The sequence below is a fragment of the Brienomyrus brachyistius genome, chromosome 4 (assembly GCF_023856365.1).
Source record: "Brienomyrus brachyistius isolate T26 chromosome 4, BBRACH_0.4, whole genome shotgun sequence".
NCBI classification, from domain to species: domain Eukaryota; kingdom Metazoa; phylum Chordata; class Actinopteri; order Osteoglossiformes; family Mormyridae; genus Brienomyrus; species Brienomyrus brachyistius.
In genome coordinates, this window is record NC_064536.1 from 36,957,757 (window position 1) to 36,965,025 (window position 7,269).

The window sequence follows — 7,269 nt, forward strand, 5'->3', positions numbered from 1 at the left end:
AAAGACGATAAAATGACTAATAACGCAGCTTCAACAAAATTCGCAATAGCTAACCTGACCAACCAGAATTACCAGTCTTGGAAATTCAAGATGAAGATGCTGCTAATGAGAGAAGGTACGTGGAAATGTATAAATGAAGACAGACCCCCACAACCCACGGATGAGTGGATAGAAAAAGATCAGAAAGCGCAAAGCACGATCTCCCTTTGCATTGACGATGATCAGATTGTGAACATTTGCAACTGTAAAACTGCTAAAGAAATGTGGGATGAACTGCAAAAAGTACATGAAAGAGCTAACCTGTGCAACAAACTGTACTTGATTAGAAAGCTATACCAGACAAAGCTAATGAAAGGCCAGGATATGCAGGGTTATATAAGGCATACCTTAGAAATGGCTGAACGGCTGAGAGGTATAGGCGAGGAAATAAAGGACTTTCATGTTGCGGCACTGTTACTTAGTGGTCTGCCTGAAAGTTATGAAGCGCTAGTCACGGCGCTTGATGCGCGTCCGGATGATGAACTGACGCTGGAATACATTAAAGGCAAACTGGTGGACGAGTACAAGCACAAAACAGAAAGCAGAAACAGTGAAAGTGCTTGCAGTGCAGAGTCTGCTTTAAAAATGAAAGATATAGAAATAAAAATAGCAATGTTCAGCTAGAGACGCGTGAATATTGTGTATGCAAGAAACCAGGTCACTTAAAAGGCAGACTGCAGAATCTGGAAAGCTAGAATGCAAAAGCAAGGTAAACCACACATGGCCAAGTAGGCCATAAGGTGAACCTAGAAAAAGTGGCTAGAAATCACTTTTTGTTCCCACGTCTGGGCACTACTTTTTTTATGAATTTCTGGATAGACAACAGTCTTATGGCTTCTATGTTAAAAGTTCTCCACAAAAAATACTGCAGTTTTTTGTCAGGATGCAAAAATGTGTATAATTAGGAATTTACAAAAAACGAAAATCTCATGCTGCTAGTTTGGCCTGTAACTTTATTAATACGCATTTAATCAAAACAAAATATATGTCAAATCCACATTTATACATGTAGCTACATATCTGAGACAAGTATTTGTGCATTAATCAACTCAATTTTGAAGGAAGACCATGAAATAATGCATTTTTTTTTATAATGCACTTCAACTTCACCGATTGGCACCAAATAAAACTGAAGAACAAATTGAAACTTAAACATTTTTGTTATGTTTTATTCATTAAAATGTTCAGTAGGCACTTAGGAATCACACAAAATTAAAGACAAAAACAGTTTTTGGTCCAAGTTGGCTAAAATGACTTGAAATGCTGGACTGCTGCACTAATTTTTCAATAACGACAAATATTAAACATTTTACAGCTGCTTCATTACAGCTCAAATCCAAGTAACCTGTGACACAGATCACCTTTACTCATCACTACTATCCTTATCACTTTCATCAGAACCATCTTCACATGTAGCTCTTTCCTCTGTTTCCTGGAAAACATTTGTACAATTGAGACAGCGGCATAAATCTGTACAGGACAGATTTGCAGACATACAGGAGCATCTTCCAGTCTCACATTTGCCTTACTTGCAACTGCAGTGGACAACCTGCAACACACTATCAGGGGCTGGATTTCTAGTCATCCACGTCACTTAACTCCCCATCCTCGAGGTGCCATCCATTGCCAACAGGTGAAGGGGCACACATTTTACCTTTCAGAGAATGTCTCATTATGGCTGCTTGGTAGTTTGCCCTTTTGCAGTGTTGGTACAAAGCATCACTTGTCGGAGGCATGGATCATTCTGGCAAAGCTGATGATGCCATGCAGAATGCTTTGTATCGTGCATCGTTCAGACTTTTAGCACATGATTGGCCATATAGGTGACAGACATATTTGCAAAGCACTTCAAAGGTAGACTGGTCCAAATTAAAACTGCTACCCAGATTTCTAAATGCAGTCAAGTATTCCTCTTTCTCACAAGCAACAGAAAATGACTTTTTTTCCCCTTGCCATAAAAGGCATTTGTAGAGTCACAGCCTGAGAAGGTATGGATCCAAATAAGTGCCAAACATTCACTGTTGCAGAGAGCTGATGACACCTTACATAAGTCAATGATCCTCGTTTTGTTGCCAACCCTAGTGAAAAAATACAATCTGCATGGTAAATCTGGCTGCAGACTTAATGCAATCACTAGTTGGTCACTAGTCACTAGTAATGCCACATCAGTATCAGGGCTCTTGATGAATACAGTTTGGTGTTCCTGTGCAGCATGTTTTGCATGAAAAACAACCTGGTGTCACATTCCTCATGATCACATTTCAGATTTTCAACAGCACTGACAGTTTGTAAACCCTCTGTTACAGCCATGCAGTGACACAGGTCTCCATGTGTTATGTATAAATATAAGTCCTTACCTAAAATTGTAAGATCAGCGTCTTGCCACATTACATAGAGGAATTCTGCCAGTGCTTCTTTGTTTGTCCCATCCGACAGAAACTTCTTCCATTGTGTTGTGTCTTTTGATCCCGTCCATAAATTTTTACCTGTTGTGTGCCACCAACAGCTCTGCGTGATCATTCTACATTTTTAATACTAATTTCTGGATACTTGTCTATCACAAAATCTATCCGTGTACAGTTGTGCTTGAGAGCAAGATTGACTAAGTACTGTAGAATAGTGTCAGCAAGCTCCCCGAAGGTACTTGGTATGGACTGAATGGCTTGAATGACTGCCATGCCATCAAAAAGTATAGCTCCATTTACTGGTACTCTGTCAACTAAACAGTCTCCACCTTTGGTTTCCAGAACATCCATGAGAGCTGATTTGTTTGTTTTTCCAAGAGAACCATCAGCACTTGATAAAGGATATGACACAGTTCCCAAGGAGTAGGAGAGAATTTCCCTCAAGTATATCTTTCTTCTTTGACCTATGACGAGCCGTCTGGAGAAAAGCTTCTTATCTGCACGTAGAATTACTTCCTTGCCTGCTGCAGATTTCTTATTTGTCTTGGCTTGATCACTGAATGTCTTTAGTTTTAGTTTTTTGATGGGAGCAAATACGTCAACTGATGGTGATAGCAGTCTTTGGTCCATAAATTCCTGAACAGCATTTTCCCCCTTTTCTGAAGCTGTGAGCAAATCCATCATAATTTCTTTAGCTGCAACTATTCCAGAGCTAAGACACAATGCCATCTTGGTGTGAGTCAAAAGGATTCAGCATGGAATCTAGTAGACTTTGTCAAGAACCTGGTGTACTGTCTGTAACAGGACTTGTGATATCGTACTTCCAAAGACACACAGTCTTTGTCTTTAATATGCACAAGAATGCTAGTGTCTTCCTTCATCTCAGCTGCTTTGAGCAACTGGCCTGTAATAAATATGTATTTAAAAAAACATAACAGTTCTCACTGTTCATGCATATGTGTATGCAAAAACTGACTGCACTATAAACATTATAATGTACATGTAATGTAAATATTGATGTATTTGAAAGTTAGTTATGGTTCTCAGTATATGACATATAACTTTAAGTTCAAACGTGTGCTTTATACCTGCCGACAGCGTCTCCGCTTGTGAAAGATTGTCCTTCTGGCGTTTGCCTGCCACAGTGATGTACTTGTCCGTTTTCTTGCAAATTATGCACAAAGCAGGAAGTACAGGACCCAAACAAGCTATCGGCAGTCCGGTACTGGACCTAAGTTTTTTTGTTGGGCTATACGTTGACGAAATACTATTTCCCGATGACACAGACTGGTCTGTGTTATGATCATCACCAGCTTCAGGGCACCGTGAAACTCGTTTCTCGGCCACATCCAAGCGCTTTTTGTCAATAAAACGCCGGTAGCAAGTGGAGTGAAACCCTGCGTCTTCGGGCACACGGTCAAACTCGATTTCTAGACAATGTTTGTATGTTTCTGCTATTTTCTGACTCTCACCCTGCAAGTCAAGCCACCGTTTGATGCAGTTTCTAAATGTATCCCACCGTGTGCGTGTAAAATCCTTCGTTTCTTTTTTTATGGACGTGAGATGCATATAGCATTTTTTATAAACCCTTTTACTGACTTTTGGTGGAGGTCTGACAATAATTTCATCCTCTTCGCTACTCGATAGTGACGACAAGGGCGCTGCCATCTTAGACCATGTTTACATGTCGTTCCGACGTTATGCCATCTCATTGGTCTAGCGGCAAGCACGTGACGCGAAGCCGCATCTCTCACCTTTAAAAAATGATTACGCGAGGATGGGACTATTGCCAACTTTATACACTTGTAAAAAAATAACTGCTGGATTACACATGGAGAACTTTTATTTTTTCATTCTATACCAATTGATCCTTTTATTGGAATAAAAAGAATGTAGTGCCCCATATATGGGAACGAAATGAAACGAAAAGCTGCTTCACCTTATGGCCTAAAGGGTGTTAAAGAAGAATCAGATGTCACTTCTGATACTGAGTACGCTTTTTGGGTGAATGGTGGCACCTCATCTTTGCAGGCATGGTGTGTTGACTCAGGAGCTACAAGTCACATGACCAATGACAGAAGCTTCTTTGCTCAGCTTGATGAAAGGAAATCAGAGAACATCACGACAGCTGATGGGCAGTTAATGGCATCACAAGGAATAGGAGATGGATTTCCTTACTGTCCTATCTCCCAGAATGTCACCAGAAAGATACCTGTGAAAAATGTGCTGTATGTGCCTAGTCTTGAAAGTAATCTTTTGTCAGTGAAGAAGCTCACTAAACAAGGTAATGTGGTGACATTCCAAGGCGACAGTTGTGTCATCACAAAAGGGGACTGCTTACTTGCAAAGGCTAAAATCACAGATGACCTGTATCAACTGAACAGCAGTGAAGCAGTGAATACGGCCAAGGAAGAGAAACATTTAAACTGCATCCACACTTGGCACAGGCGTCTTGGGCACAGAAGTCCTGACACGATAAAGATGATGGTTGAAGATGAACATGCAGGTGGTATAAAAATCAATTTGTGTGATCAAACAATGAAATGTATCAGTTGTATTAAGGGAAAAATGACAAGGAAAACTTTTGCAAAGGAGAGCAGCAGCAGAGCTCGAAAAATCGATTGACTTAATTCATTCAGATCTTTGTGGTCCAATGAAGACCTTAACTCCAGGAAAGAAGAGGTATTTCCTCACCTTCATTGATGATTGTTCTAGGTATACTACACTGTATCTGTTGCACAACAAAGATTAATTACCAGAAAAACTTCAGCAGTATCTGGTTCAAATGAACAACAAATTTGGCAAAATGCCAAAAATGCCATATACAGACAATGGAACAGAATATAAGTGGTATCACATAAGCCATTCTTCGAAAGCATGGAATCATGTTCCAAACTACAGTACCTTATAACCCAGAACAAAATGGGGTTGGGGAGAGAATGAATCACACGCTGTGTGATTCCCTCTCCGCTTTCTCTTTTTAAAACGGGGATCTTTGGCACAGGGCAAAAATGTAGCTTGATAGTTTTTGCGTAGGAGAAAGAGTATTCTGATCATTCTTTATCTCAATATGTAAATCCCATAGGCTCTGCTTGTTCACCAGTACGGCTTGTGGTAATGGTAATGTGACTACGTCGCCAAACCTACCCTCTATTTTAACGGTTCTGAGGAGCGGCACAAATTCCCCCACGTGCTGCGGTTCAACAATGTTACACTAGACGTACATATTATAGAATTCTCCGAGGGAAAAGGTAAGGAAACGTGTGCGTCTCCTAAAGGGTCAGTGACTCTTTTTGCCTCCGCATATCGCAATAAGAAAGTATTGTCCGGATATGTAATATCTCGCCACGTGTAACAATACATGATTTCAGCCAGTCCTACTTCGTCAGGCCCCCATAGCTCTATAGGTCACGACAGCATCAAGGTGTAATCCGAACTCTTGTTATTGGGGAAGATGGAGCGACAAGAGTTTGACGGTAGCGTAAAAAGAGGGGCGATCATCCATTTTTCTCTCTTAAAAAATGTAATCTGTATCAAGTCCAACTGTGGTATCCAGGAATCAAACCTTGAGGGCCAACCCTGCCAACGTACTAAAATCCACTTTTTCCCCTTTTCGGCCTATAACCTTCTCAACATTGAACGCGCATTTCGGAGATATTTTGACTTTCTGCAGCTCCGCCTCATAGAATGTACCCTTGAGTATTTCGCCGCGCACGTCCCTCAATTTATACATCGGCGGGGATCTGGGTACACGTTCGCATATGACAAAGTACTCGTCCGTAAATGTCTGCTCGTACTTTTTGTCAAATATCTGACTGTGCTTGGATACCCTCACAGTGTCCCCTATGTTAAACTTAAAACGTGGGGGTCTGCTTTTTTTCCCCAGAGGTAGGTGACCGTATAGATTCTCAAATACTCGATGAGCATTATCGGGCGTGACCTCCGAAGGTTTCATTTTAATGCTGCTGTGAAAAGACTGGTTGTACCCTTTTATTAGATCAAGGTCGCCCCTGTCCAAATTAGGGCCCCAAGCAGAATTTTATTTTTAGGTCCCCCCCACATTACAAAATGACTATCATGAAATGCCAATTAGGTTTACAACCTTTATTAGAAAGAACAAATCAAATGAACAGCCTCATTCAACAATGGAACAAGCCCAAAAGCTCTATTGATAGCATAGATTGATAGGTTATAAACCTGAGACAACATATGACCACCAACTGATCAATTAACCACTCCTTTTTCAACAGAGGTGAATGTATATGCAGTTAACAAGACATTCAATAAATGATAGTCAGGCCCCCTGGAAAATTTAATCTCCAGTCCACATCTAGACAGAATGATCCTCTCTTCCAGGGGTAGGGAACCTGATCCATGGAGAGCCGGTGTGGGTGCGGGTTTTTGGGATGGCCTCTCAGGCAGCCAATAATAAAGCAGCGATTCTCAACTCCAGTCCTTGGAATCCACTATTATTGGCTGATTGAGAGGCCATCCCAAAAACCCGCACCCACACCGGCTCTCCATGGATCAGGTTCCCTACCCCTGCTCTTCTGTCTCCTGATTAGCAGGGTAGCAGCTGAGGTGTTTATGTCACAAAGTTTATTTCAACAACATACCCACCTCATTTAAAAAATCAGGATCCGTCTAAACTTGAGGGGTACGGCCCGCTCGGTTAAAATAGAATCAAAGACCTCCATTACAGCCACCCCTATGTCTCATCGCACACGCGTAGGCCTTTTTTGTGGGGGGGGGGGACATCAGTCACCGTAAGTAGGTACTTTTACCCTTCGTCGTATGTCACCAGGCCTTGCATGTTGCATAAATC

At 41.3% G+C, this 7,269-nt stretch overlaps 1 long non-coding RNA gene across 1 annotated transcript; it reads right to left on the reverse strand.

The window, feature by feature from the left end:
* Positions 1 to 975: 975 nt before the first annotated feature.
* Positions 976 to 4,391, reverse strand: LOC125739993 (uncharacterized). Its single transcript, XR_007397412.1, has 2 exons — positions 2,397 to 4,391; positions 976 to 2,117 (listed from the first exon to the last, which is right to left on the reverse strand). It is a non-coding gene; the product is annotated as an uncharacterized LOC125739993 (long non-coding RNA).
* Between the last annotated feature and the right edge of the window lie 2,878 nt (positions 4,392 to 7,269).